This window comes from Elephas maximus, chromosome 9 (genome assembly GCF_024166365.1).
Source record: "Elephas maximus indicus isolate mEleMax1 chromosome 9, mEleMax1 primary haplotype, whole genome shotgun sequence".
In the NCBI taxonomy this organism is placed as follows: Eukaryota; Metazoa; Chordata; class Mammalia; order Proboscidea; family Elephantidae; genus Elephas; species Elephas maximus.
The window spans coordinates 126,137,919-126,152,378 of NC_064827.1; positions in this window are offsets into that span (position 1 = coordinate 126,137,919).

A 14,460-nucleotide genomic window follows, 5' to 3' on the forward strand; every position below is an offset into this window, starting at 1 on the left:
GACTCGATGTGATTAAGCTTCAATCGGCTCGATTCGGATCAATTTGGCTCCATTCAGCTCAGTTAGGCTCCGTTCAGCTCGTTTTGGCTTCAGTCGCTTCCATTCTGCTCGATTCGGCCTTATTCGGCCCTATTCTGCTCTGTTCGACTCTTTTCTACTCTAGTCATCTCTATTTGACTCCATTCTACTCCATTCTATTCATTCCACACCATTCTACACTTTTCTCTATTCTGCTCTACCCTACTCTAATTTGCGGTAATCGATTCGACGCGATTCCTCTCATTTCATCTCTGTTTGGCTCTATTCGACTGCACTCTGTTATACTCTAGTCTACTCTATTGTACTCTCGTCTACTCTTCTCTACTCTATTCTATTGTATTGTTTCTTTTCTGTTCTACTCTATTCTACCCTACCCTATGCTTCCCAACTCTAATCTATTCTAATCCATTCGATTGGATTCGAGTCCACCCATTTTGACGCGATTCGGCTCGATTTGGCTCTGTCCGACTCTATTCTACTCTACTCTATTCCCCTCTACTCTAGTCTACTCTTTTCTGTATTCTTTCTGTATCGTTCTGTTCTATTCCACTCTACTCTACTCTACTCTTTTCTACCCTACCACACCCGAACCTCCCCTGCTCTAATCTATTCAATTCGATTTGACGAATTTTGACGCGATTCAGGTCAAATCAGTTGAATTCGTGTCCATTGGGCTCCACTGGGCTTGAATAGTGTCGATTCGGCTCGATTTGGCACAATTCAGCTTGATTCGGCCTGCTTCAGCTCTACTTGGCTCTCTTGAGCTCTTTTCTACTCTATTCGACTCCATTGCACACCATTCTACTCCATTCTACACTATTCTACTCTACCCTACTCTAATTTACTCTAATTGATTCGATGGGATTCGATACGATTTGTCTCGTTTCATCTCCATTCAGCTCGATTTGACTCTGTTAGACTCTGTTCTACTCTACTCTACACTATTCTGCTCTGCTCTACTCTTTTTTACTCTGTTCTATTGTATTCTTTCTATTCTGTTCTACTGTGTTCAATTCTAATCTACTCTATTCTATTGCATCCTACCCTACTCTAATCTATTCTACTGGATTCGATTCCATGCATTTCGATGCGATTCGGCTCAAATCAGCTCCATTAGGCTCTAGTCGGTTCTAATACATTCTATTCAGCTCTATTCGGCTCTTTTAGACTCTACTCAACTCTATTATCTCTTTTCGACTCCTTTCGACTCCGTTTGACTCCATTCAACTCCCTGCTACACCATTCTACTCCATCCTACTCTATTCTTCTGTATTCTACTCTATTGTACTCTACCCTACTCTACCTAATTGATTAGATTTGATTTGGCTTGAATCGATGGGATTCAAATGCAATTCGATGGGATTCAACGCGATACGGCACCATTCCATGGGATTCGGCGCGATTCGTCCTGATTTCTATCGATTCGGCTCTTTTTGGCTCTATTTGGCTCTATTCAGCAAGAGTCGACTCTGTTCTACTCTACTCTTCTACACTCTATTCTACTCGACCCTATTCTATTCTTTCTGTTCTGTTCTACCACATTCTATTCTCCCCTACCCTACCCTAATTTACCCTACTGTAATCTGTTCGATTCTATTCGGCACACTTGAACGCGATTCGACCTGATTCAGGTCGTAGTGGCTCGATTCAGCTCCTTTCCGCTCCATTAGACTCGATTCGTTTCCACTCGGCTCTTTTCCGCTCTATTCAGCTCTTTGCAGCAGTATTCGACTCTATTTGACTCTAGTCTACTCTATTCTTTCAATTGTCTTCTATTCTACTCTAGTCTATTCTACCCTACCCTACCCTAACCTTACCTGCCCTACACTAATCTATTTGATTGGATTCAACACATTTCAACGCGATTCGACACTTTTCAACGCGATTCGACATGATTCGCCTCGATTCACCTCGAATTTGGTCGATTCGGCTGTATTCAGCTCTGTTCGGCTCTGTTCCGCTCTATTCAGCTCTATTTTACTCTCTTCTGCTCTACTCTACTCTACTTAATTCTATTCTATTCTTTCTATTGTGTTCTGTTCTATTCTAACCTCTCCTACCCTACCCTCCTCTAATCTATTTGATTCGATTCAATGCATTTCGATGTGATTCCACGTGATTAGGCTTGAATCGGCTCGATTTGGCTCTCTTCAGCCTGCATCGGGTCAATTCAGGTCGATTCAGCATATTTAGGCTCGACTCAACCTTCTTCAGCCCCGTTCAGCTCTATTCAACTCTTTTCTACTTTATTCGTCTCCTTTTGGCTCCATTCGACTCCATTCCACACCATTCTACTCCGTTTTACTCCATTCTACACTGTTGTATTCTGTTCTACCCTACCCTACCTACTCTAATCTATTCTAATCCATTCGATTCATCCCGATTTGTCTCCTTTCCTCTCCATTCGACTCGATTCGGCTGGAATTGGATTCGGCTCAAATTGAATTGGATCTCTATTCTGCTCTACTCGACTCTGACTATTCTACTCTACTCAACTCTACTCCATTCCACTCTTTGTATTCTCTTCTCTTCTACTCTCTTCTATTCTATTCCACTGTGCCCTACCGTACCAAATCCCAGCCTAACCTACACTACTCTAATCTATTCAATTTAATTCGATTCCATTTGGCGTGATTCGGCTTCATTCGGCTCGATTTGGCCCGATTTGGCCCTATTCGGCGCTCTTCGCCTCTCTTCAACTCTTTTCTACTCTATTCATCTCTGTTTGACTCCATTCCACACCATTCTACTCCATTCCACACTATTCTATTCTACGGAACCCTACCCCACCCTACCCTATCCGAATCTATTCTGTTCTTTTCTATTATGTTGTATTCTACTCTCATTTTCTATTTTCTCCATTCCATCTTATGCTACTCTCCCATACCCTACACTAAGCTCACCTACCCTGACCTATGCTGTTCTATTCTATTTTCTCTGTTCTGCCATGTGCTACCCTACCCTATGCTACCCCACCATACTCTACCCTACTCTTTGGGGTACTCAATAAGGTACTAATTAAGGGTACTAGTTAGGGCAAGGGTACTGAAGGCAAGGGTACTAGTTCAGGCTACTAGTTAAGGCCAGGGAACTAGTTAAGGGTACTAGTTAAGGTAAGGGTGTTAGTTAAGGGTACTCGTAAAGGCCCGGGCACTAGGTCAGGGTACTAGTTAAGGTATGGGTGGTGTTGAGGGTACTGGTTAAGGGAAGGGTAATAGTGAATACTACTAGTTACAGCCAAGCTACTCCTTAAGGCTACTACTTAAGGGAAGGGTACTAGTTCAGGCAAAGGTTGTAGTTAAGGCTACTAGTTAGGGCAGGGGTACTAGTTCGGGGTACTAATTCAGGGTACTTTTCAAGGCAAGGATACTCTTGAAGGCCAGTTGTCTAGGCTACTGAACTATGCCACTAGTCTAGCTGACTAGTCCAGCTTACTACTCTAGGCTACTACTCTAGCTTTCTCTTGTCTACTCTACTGTACTCTACCATCATCTATCCTAGTCTACCCTGTCTTAAACTACCCTAACCTCTTCTACTCTAATCTATTCAATTTGATTCGATTCAAAATGTTTCCATGCGATTGGACACGATTATGCTTGAATTTCTCAATTCAGCCCCATCAGCTCAATTTGGCTCAAATCGCTTCAATTCAGCTTGATTCTGCCCATTTTGACTCGATTCGGCTCAGTTCACCCTTATTCGGCCATATTCAGCTCGAGTCGACTCTTTTCTACTCTATTTGTCTCTATTCGACTCCATTCTACACTATTCTACGCTATTCTGTTCTACCCTACCCTACTCTAATCTATTCTAATCGATTCGATTGGACGCGATTCGAAACAATTCGACGCGATTCGTCTCGTTTTCTTTCCATTTGGCTCAATTCGGCTAGAATTGGCTCTATTCAGCTATATCCTGCACTATTTGACTCTATTCAACTCAATTCTACTCTACTCTTCTCTACTTTACTCTTCTCTGTTCTACTCTACTCTACTCTATTCTCTTCTTTCTATTCTGTAGTGTTCTATTCTATTCTACCCTCCCCGCCCCTCCCCTCCCCTTCTCTAATCCATTTGATTCGATTCGATTGGACGCATTTCCACGCCATTGGACGCGATTAGGCTTGAATCAGCTCGATTCGGTTCGAATCGGCTCGATTCGGCTCGATTTGGCTCCATTTCGCTCCATTCGGCTCGATTTGGCTCGAACGTGTCGAATCTGCTGGATCGTGCTCGACTAGGCCTTATGTGGCCCTATTTGGCCCTACCCTGCCCTATTCGACTCTTTTCTACTCTATTCATTTCTATCCGTCTCTATTCGACTCCATTCAACTCCATTCTATGCCATTAAACACCATTCTACCCTACCCTACCCTAAGCTATTCGAATGGATTCAATTTGATTTGACCTGATTCAAAGCGATTTGACGCGGTTTGTCTCGTTTTGTCTCCATTAGGCTCCATTTGGCTATGTTCTGCACTATTTGCCTCTATTCTACTCTTCTCTATTCTGTTGTATTCTTTCTCTTCTGTTCTGTTCTGTTCTCTCCTATTCTGTTGTACTCTATTCTATTCTACCCTACCCTACCCTACCCTACTGCACCCCACACAAACCTCCCCTACTTTAATCTATTTGATTCAATTCGACGTGATTTGGCGGGATTCGACGGCTTTCGATGAGATCCAAAGGGATTCAACGGGATTCGAAGAGATTCAATGCGATTCGACATGACTCAGCAGGATTCTATGAGATTCGATGCAATTCAAAGTTATTTGACATGACACTTCGCGATTCGTCGAGATTCGATGACATTCGACGCAATTCAAAGCAATATGAAGCGATTCGACCCGATTTGACATGAAACGATGTGATTCGACGCCGTTGGACATGATTTGGTGCGATTCGAAGCTATTCGGGGACAGTCGTTGCGATTCTGCTTGATTCAGCTCGATTAGGTGCGTTTCGGCACTATACGGCTCTTTTCGGCTGTATTCAGCTCCATTCAGCTCTATTCATCTCTATTCGGCCTCTTCGGCTCTATTCGAATCTACTCTTTTCTACTCTATTCTATTCCGTTCTAATCTCTTCTGTAATACTTACTCTATTCTATTCTAGCCTCCCCACCACTACCCTTCTTTAATCTATACGTTTCGATTCGATTTGATGTATTTGACGCGACTCGATGTGATTAAGCTTCAATCGGCTCGATTCGGATCAATTTGGCTCCATTCAGCTCAGTTAGGCTCCGTTCAGCTCGTTTTGGCTTCAGTCGCTTCCATTCTGCTCGATTCGGCCTTATTCGGCCCTATTCTGCTCTGTTCGACTCTTTTCTACTCTAGTCATCTCTATTTGACTCCATTCTACTCCATTCTATTCATTCCACACCATTCTACACTTTTCTCTATTCTGCTCTACCCTACTCTAATTTGCGGTAATCGATTCGACGCGATTCCTCTCATTTCATCTCTGTTTGGCTCTATTCGACTGCACTCTGTTATACTCTAGTCTACTCTATTGTACTCTCGTCTACTCTTCTCTACTCTATTCTATTGTATTGTTTCTTTTCTGTTCTACTCTATTCTACCCTACCCTATGCTTCCCAACTCTAATCTATTCTAATCCATTCGATTGGATTCGAGTCCACCCATTTTGACGCGATTCGGCTCGATTTGGCTCTGTCCGACTCTATTCTACTCTACTCTATTCCCCTCTACTCTAGTCTACTCTTTTCTGTATTCTTTCTGTATCGTTCTGTTCTATTCCACTCTACTCTACTCTACTCTTTTCTACCCTACCACACCCGAACCTCCCCTGCTCTAATCTATTCAATTCGATTTGACGAATTTTGACGCGATTCAGGTCAAATCAGTTGAATTCGTGTCCATTGGGCTCCACTGGGCTTGAATAGTGTCGATTCGGCTCGATTTGGCACAATTCAGCTTGATTCGGCCTGCTTCAGCTCTACTTGGCTCTCTTGAGCTCTTTTCTACTCTATTCGACTCCATTGCACACCATTCTACTCCATTCTACACTATTCTACTCTACCCTACTCTAATTTACTCTAATTGATTCGATGGGATTCGATACGATTTGTCTCGTTTCATCTCCATTCAGCTCGATTTGACTCTGTTAGACTCTGTTCTACTCTACTCTACACTATTCTGCTCTGCTCTACTCTTTTTTACTCTGTTCTATTGTATTCTTTCTATTCTGTTCTACTGTGTTCAATTCTAATCTACTCTATTCTATTGCATCCTACCCTACTCTAATCTATTCTACTGGATTCGATTCCATGCATTTCGATGCGATTCGGCTCAAATCAGCTCCATTAGGCTCTAGTCGGTTCTAATACATTCTATTCAGCTCTATTCGGCTCTTTTAGACTCTACTCAACTCTATTATCTCTTTTCGACTCCTTTCGACTCCGTTTGACTCCATTCAACTCCCTGCTACACCATTCTACTCCATCCTACTCTATTCTTCTGTATTCTACTCTATTGTACTCTACCCTACTCTACCTAATTGATTAGATTTGATTTGGCTTGAATCGATGGGATTCAAATGCAATTCGATGGGATTCAACGCGATACGGCACCATTCCATGGGATTCGGCGCGATTCGTCCTGATTTCTATCGATTCGGCTCTTTTTGGCTCTATTTGGCTCTATTCAGCAAGAGTCGACTCTGTTCTACTCTACTCTTCTACACTCTATTCTACTCGACCCTATTCTATTCTTTCTGTTCTGTTCTACCACATTCTATTCTCCCCTACCCTACCCTAATTTACCCTACTGTAATCTGTTCGATTCTATTCGGCACACTTGAACGCGATTCGACCTGATTCAGGTCGTAGTGGCTCGATTCAGCTCCTTTCCGCTCCATTAGACTCGATTCGTTTCCACTCGGCTCTTTTCCGCTCTATTCAGCTCTTTGCAGCAGTATTCGACTCTATTTGACTCTAGTCTACTCTATTCTTTCAATTGTCTTCTATTCTACTCTAGTCTATTCTACCCTACCCTACCCTAACCTTACCTGCCCTACACTAATCTATTTGATTGGATTCAACACATTTCAACGCGATTCGACACTTTTCAACGCGATTCGACATGATTCGCCTCGATTCACCTCGAATTTGGTCGATTCGGCTGTATTCAGCTCTGTTCGGCTCTGTTCCGCTCTATTCAGCTCTATTTTACTCTCTTCTGCTCTACTCTACTCTACTTAATTCTATTCTATTCTTTCTATTGTGTTCTGTTCTATTCTAACCTCTCCTACCCTACCCTCCTCTAATCTATTTGATTCGATTCAATGCATTTCGATGTGATTCCACGTGATTAGGCTTGAATCGGCTCGATTTGGCTCTCTTCAGCCTGCATCGGGTCAATTCAGGTCGATTCAGCATATTTAGGCTCGACTCAACCTTCTTCAGCCCCGTTCAGCTCTATTCAACTCTTTTCTACTTTATTCGTCTCCTTTTGGCTCCATTCGACTCCATTCCACACCATTCTACTCCGTTTTACTCCATTCTACACTGTTGTATTCTGTTCTACCCTACCCTACCTACTCTAATCTATTCTAATCCATTCGATTCATCCCGATTTGTCTCCTTTCCTCTCCATTCGACTCGATTCGGCTGGAATTGGATTCGGCTCAAATTGAATTGGATCTCTATTCTGCTCTACTCGACTCTGACTATTCTACTCTACTCAACTCTACTCCATTCCACTCTTTGTATTCTCTTCTCTTCTACTCTCTTCTATTCTATTCCACTGTGCCCTACCGTACCAAATCCCAGCCTAACCTACACTACTCTAATCTATTCAATTTAATTCGATTCCATTTGGCGTGATTCGGCTTCATTCGGCTCGATTTGGCCCGATTTGGCCCTATTCGGCGCTCTTCGCCTCTCTTCAACTCTTTTCTACTCTATTCATCTCTGTTTGACTCCATTCCACACCATTCTACTCCATTCCACACTATTCTATTCTACGGAACCCTACCCCACCCTACCCTATCCGAATCTATTCTGTTCTTTTCTATTATGTTGTATTCTACTCTCATTTTCTATTTTCTCCATTCCATCTTATGCTACTCTCCCATACCCTACACTAAGCTCACCTACCCTGACCTATGCTGTTCTATTCTATTTTCTCTGTTCTGCCATGTGCTACCCTACCCTATGCTACCCCACCATACTCTACCCTACTCTTTGGGGTACTCAATAAGGTACTAATTAAGGGTACTAGTTAGGGCAAGGGTACTGAAGGCAAGGGTACTAGTTCAGGCTACTAGTTAAGGCCAGGGAACTAGTTAAGGGTACTAGTTAAGGTAAGGGTGTTAGTTAAGGGTACTCGTAAAGGCCCGGGCACTAGGTCAGGGTACTAGTTAAGGTATGGGTGGTGTTGAGGGTACTGGTTAAGGGAAGGGTAATAGTGAATACTACTAGTTACAGCCAAGCTACTCCTTAAGGCTACTACTTAAGGGAAGGGTACTAGTTCAGGCAAAGGTTGTAGTTAAGGCTACTAGTTAGGGCAGGGGTACTAGTTCGGGGTACTAATTCAGGGTACTTTTCAAGGCAAGGATACTCTTGAAGGCCAGTTGTCTAGGCTACTGAACTATGCCACTAGTCTAGCTGACTAGTCCAGCTTACTACTCTAGGCTACTACTCTAGCTTTCTCTTGTCTACTCTACTGTACTCTACCATCATCTATCCTAGTCTACCCTGTCTTAAACTACCCTAACCTCTTCTACTCTAATCTATTCAATTTGATTCGATTCAAAATGTTTCCATGCGATTGGACACGATTATGCTTGAATTTCTCAATTCAGCCCCATCAGCTCAATTTGGCTCAAATCGCTTCAATTCAGCTTGATTCTGCCCATTTTGACTCGATTCGGCTCAGTTCACCCTTATTCGGCCATATTCAGCTCGAGTCGACTCTTTTCTACTCTATTTGTCTCTATTCGACTCCATTCTACACTATTCTACGCTATTCTGTTCTACCCTACCCTACTCTAATCTATTCTAATCGATTCGATTGGACGCGATTCGAAACAATTCGACGCGATTCGTCTCGTTTTCTTTCCATTTGGCTCAATTCGGCTAGAATTGGCTCTATTCAGCTATATCCTGCACTATTTGACTCTATTCAACTCAATTCTACTCTACTCTTCTCTACTTTACTCTTCTCTGTTCTACTCTACTCTACTCTATTCTCTTCTTTCTATTCTGTAGTGTTCTATTCTATTCTACCCTCCCCGCCCCTCCCCTCCCCTTCTCTAATCCATTTGATTCGATTCGATTGGACGCATTTCCACGCCATTGGACGCGATTAGGCTTGAATCAGCTCGATTCGGTTCGAATCGGCTCGATTCGGCTCGATTTGGCTCCATTTCGCTCCATTCGGCTCGATTTGGCTCGAACGTGTCGAATCTGCTGGATCGTGCTCGACTAGGCCTTATGTGGCCCTATTTGGCCCTACCCTGCCCTATTCGACTCTTTTCTACTCTATTCATTTCTATCCGTCTCTATTCGACTCCATTCAACTCCATTCTATGCCATTAAACACCATTCTACCCTACCCTACCCTAAGCTATTCGAATGGATTCAATTTGATTTGACCTGATTCAAAGCGATTTGACGCGGTTTGTCTCGTTTTGTCTCCATTAGGCTCCATTTGGCTATGTTCTGCACTATTTGCCTCTATTCTACTCTTCTCTATTCTGTTGTATTCTTTCTCTTCTGTTCTGTTCTGTTCTCTCCTATTCTGTTGTACTCTATTCTATTCTACCCTACCCTACCCTACCCTACTGCACCCCACACAAACCTCCCCTACTTTAATCTATTTGATTCAATTCGACGTGATTTGGCGGGATTCGACGGCTTTCGATGAGATCCGAAGGGATTCAACGGGATTCGAAGAGATTCAATGCGATTCGACATGACTCAGCAGGATTCTATGAGATTCGATGCAATTCAAAGTTATTTGACATGACACTTCGCGATTCGTCGAGATTCGATGACATTCGACGCAATTCAAAGCAATATGAAGCGATTCGACCCGATTTGACATGAAACGATGTGATTCGACGCCGTTGGACATGATTTGGTGCGATTCGAAGCTATTCGGGGACAGTCGTTGCGATTCTGCTTGATTCAGCTCGATTAGGTGCGTTTCGGCACTATACGGCTCTTTTCGGCTGTATTCAGCTCCATTCAGCTCTATTCATCTCTATTCGGCCTCTTCGGCTCTATTCGAATCTACTCTTTTCTACTCTATTCTATTCCGTTCTAATCTCTTCTGTAATACTTACTCTATTCTATTCTAGCCTCCCCACCACTACCCTTCTTTAATCTATACGTTTCGATTCGATTTGATGTATTTGACGCGACTCGATGTGATTAAGCTTCAATCGGCTCGATTCGGATCAATTTGGCTCCATTCAGCTCAGTTAGGCTCCGTTCAGCTCGTTTTGGCTTCAGTCGCTTCCATTCTGCTCGATTCGGCCTTATTCGGCCCTATTCTGCTCTGTTCGACTCTTTTCTACTCTAGTCATCTCTATTTGACTCCATTCTACTCCATTCTATTCATTCCACACCATTCTACACTTTTCTCTATTCTGCTCTACCCTACTCTAATTTGCGGTAATCGATTCGACGCGATTCCTCTCATTTCATCTCTGTTTGGCTCTATTCGACTGCACTCTGTTATACTCTAGTCTACTCTATTGTACTCTCGTCTACTCTTCTCTACTCTATTCTATTGTATTGTTTCTTTTCTGTTCTACTCTATTCTACCCTACCCTATGCTTCCCAACTCTAATCTATTCTAATCCATTCGATTGGATTCGAGTCCACCCATTTTGACGCGATTCGGCTCGATTTGGCTCTGTCCGACTCTATTCTACTCTACTCTATTCCCCTCTACTCTAGTCTACTCTTTTCTGTATTCTTTCTGTATCGTTCTGTTCTATTCCACTCTACTCTACTCTACTCTTTTCTACCCTACCACACCCGAACCTCCCCTGCTCTAATCTATTCAATTCGATTTGACGAATTTTGACGCGATTCAGGTCAAATCAGTTGAATTCGTGTCCATTGGGCTCCACTGGGCTTGAATAGTGTCGATTCGGCTCGATTTGGCACAATTCAGCTTGATTCGGCCTGCTTCAGCTCTACTTGGCTCTCTTGAGCTCTTTTCTACTCTATTCGACTCCATTGCACACCATTCTACTCCATTCTACACTATTCTACTCTACCCTACTCTAATTTACTCTAATTGATTCGATGGGATTCGATACGATTTGTCTCGTTTCATCTCCATTCAGCTCGATTTGACTCTGTTAGACTCTGTTCTACTCTACTCTACACTATTCTGCTCTGCTCTACTCTTTTTTACTCTGTTCTATTGTATTCTTTCTATTCTGTTCTACTGTGTTCAATTCTAATCTACTCTATTCTATTGCATCCTACCCTACTCTAATCTATTCTACTGGATTCGATTCCATGCATTTCGATGCGATTCGGCTCAAATCAGCTCCATTAGGCTCTAGTCGGTTCTAATACATTCTATTCAGCTCTATTCGGCTCTTTTAGACTCTACTCAACTCTATTATCTCTTTTCGACTCCTTTCGACTCCGTTTGACTCCATTCAACTCCCTGCTACACCATTCTACTCCATCCTACTCTATTCTTCTGTATTCTACTCTATTGTACTCTACCCTACTCTACCTAATTGATTAGATTTGATTTGGCTTGAATCGATGGGATTCAAATGCAATTCGATGGGATTCAACGCGATACGGCACCATTCCATGGGATTCGGCGCGATTCGTCCTGATTTCTATCGATTCGGCTCTTTTTGGCTCTATTTGGCTCTATTCAGCAAGAGTCGACTCTGTTCTACTCTACTCTTCTACACTCTATTCTACTCGACCCTATTCTATTCTTTCTGTTCTGTTCTACCACATTCTATTCTCCCCTACCCTACCCTAATTTACCCTACTGTAATCTGTTCGATTCTATTCGGCACACTTGAACGCGATTCGACCTGATTCAGGTCGTAGTGGCTCGATTCAGCTCCTTTCCGCTCCATTAGACTCGATTCGTTTCCACTCGGCTCTTTTCCGCTCTATTCAGCTCTTTGCAGCAGTATTCGACTCTATTTGACTCTAGTCTACTCTATTCTTTCAATTGTCTTCTATTCTACTCTAGTCTATTCTACCCTACCCTACCCTAACCTTACCTGCCCTACACTAATCTATTTGATTGGATTCAACACATTTCAACGCGATTCGACACTTTTCAACGCGATTCGACATGATTCGCCTCGATTCACCTCGAATTTGGTCGATTCGGCTGTATTCAGCTCTGTTCGGCTCTGTTCCGCTCTATTCAGCTCTATTTTACTCTCTTCTGCTCTACTCTACTCTACTTAATTCTATTCTATTCTTTCTATTGTGTTCTGTTCTATTCTAAACCTCTCCTACCCTACCCTCCTCTAATCTATTTGATTCGATTCAATGCATTTCGATGTGATTCCACGTGATTAGGCTTGAATCGGCTCGATTTGGCTCTCTTCAGCCTGCATCGGGTCAATTCAGGTCGATTCAGCATATTTAGGCTCGACTCAACCTTCTTCAGCCCCGTTCAGCTCTATTCAACTCTTTTCTACTTTATTCGTCTCCTTTTGGCTCCATTCGACTCCATTCCACACCATTCTACTCCGTTTTACTCCATTCTACACTGTTGTATTCTGTTCTACCCTACCCTACCTACTCTAATCTATTCTAATCCATTCGATTCATCCCGATTTGTCTCCTTTCCTCTCCATTCGACTCGATTCGGCTGGAATTGGATTCGGCTCAATTGAATTGGATCTCTATTCTGCTCTACTCGACTCTGACTATTCTACTCTACTCAACTCTACTCCATTCCACTCTTTGTATTCTCTTCTCTTCTACTCTCTTCTATTCTATTCCACTGTGCCCTACCCGTACCAAATCCCAGCCTAACCTACACTACTCTAATCTATTCAATTTAATTCGATTCCCATTTGGCGTGATTCGGCTTCATTCGGCTCGATTTGGCCCGATTTGGCCCTATTCGGCGCTCTTCGCCTCTCTTCAACTCTTTTCTACTCTATTCATCTCTGTTTGACTCCATTCCACACCATTCTACTCCATTCCACCACTATTCTATTCTACGGAACCCTACCCCCACCCTACCCTATCCGAATCTATTCTGTTCTTTTCTATTATGTTGTATTCTTACTCTCATTTTCTATTTTCTCCATTCCATCTTATGCTACTCTCCCATACCCTACACTAAGCTCACCTACCCTGACCTATGCTGTTCTATTCTATTTTCTCTGTTCTGCCATGTGCTACCCTACCCTATGCTACCCCACCATACTCTACCCTACTCTTTGGGGTACTCAATAAGGTACTAATTAACGGGTACTAGTTAGGGCAAGGGTACTGAAGGCAAGGGTACTAGTTCAGGCTACTAGTTAAGGCCAGGGAACTAGTTAAGGGTACTAGTTAAGGTAAGGGTGTTAGTTAAGGGTACTCGTAAAGGCCCGGGCACTAGGTCAGGGTACTAGTTAAGGTATGGGTGGTGTTGAGGGTACTGGTTAAGGGAAGGGTAATAGTGAATACTACTAGTTACAGCCAAGCTACTCCTTAAGGCTACTACTTAAGGGAAGGGTACTAGTTCAGGCAAAGGTTGTAGTTAAGGCTACTAGTTAGGGCAGGGGTACTAGTTCGGGGTACTAATTCAGGGTACTTTTCAAGGCAAGGATACTCTTGAAGGCCAGTTGTCTAGGCTACTGAACTATGCCACTAGTCTAGCTGACTAGTCCAGCTTACTACTCTAGGCTACTACTCTAGCTTTCTCTTGTCTACTCTACTGTAGTCTACCATCATCTATCCTAGTCTACCCTGTCTTAAACTACCCTAACCTCTTCTACTCTAATCTATTCAATTTGATTTCGATTCAAAATGTTTCCATGCGATTGGACACGATTATGCTTGAATTTCTCAATTCAGCCCCATCAGCTCAATTTGCTCAAATCGCTTCAATTCAGCTTGATTCTGCCCATTTTGACTCGATTCGGCTCAGTTCACCCTTATTCGGCCATATTCAGCTCGAGTCGACTCTTTTCTACTCTATTTGTCTCTATTCGACTCCATTCTACACTATTCTACGCTATTCTGTTCTACCCTACCCTACTCTAATCTATTCTAATCGATTCGATTGGACGCGATTCGAAACAATTCGACGCGATTCGTCTCGTTTTCTTTCCATTTGGCTCAATTCGGCTAGAATGGCTCTATTCAGCTATATCCTGCACTATTTGACTCTATTCAACTCAATTCTACTCTACTCTTCTCTACTTTACTCTTCTCTGTTCTACTCTA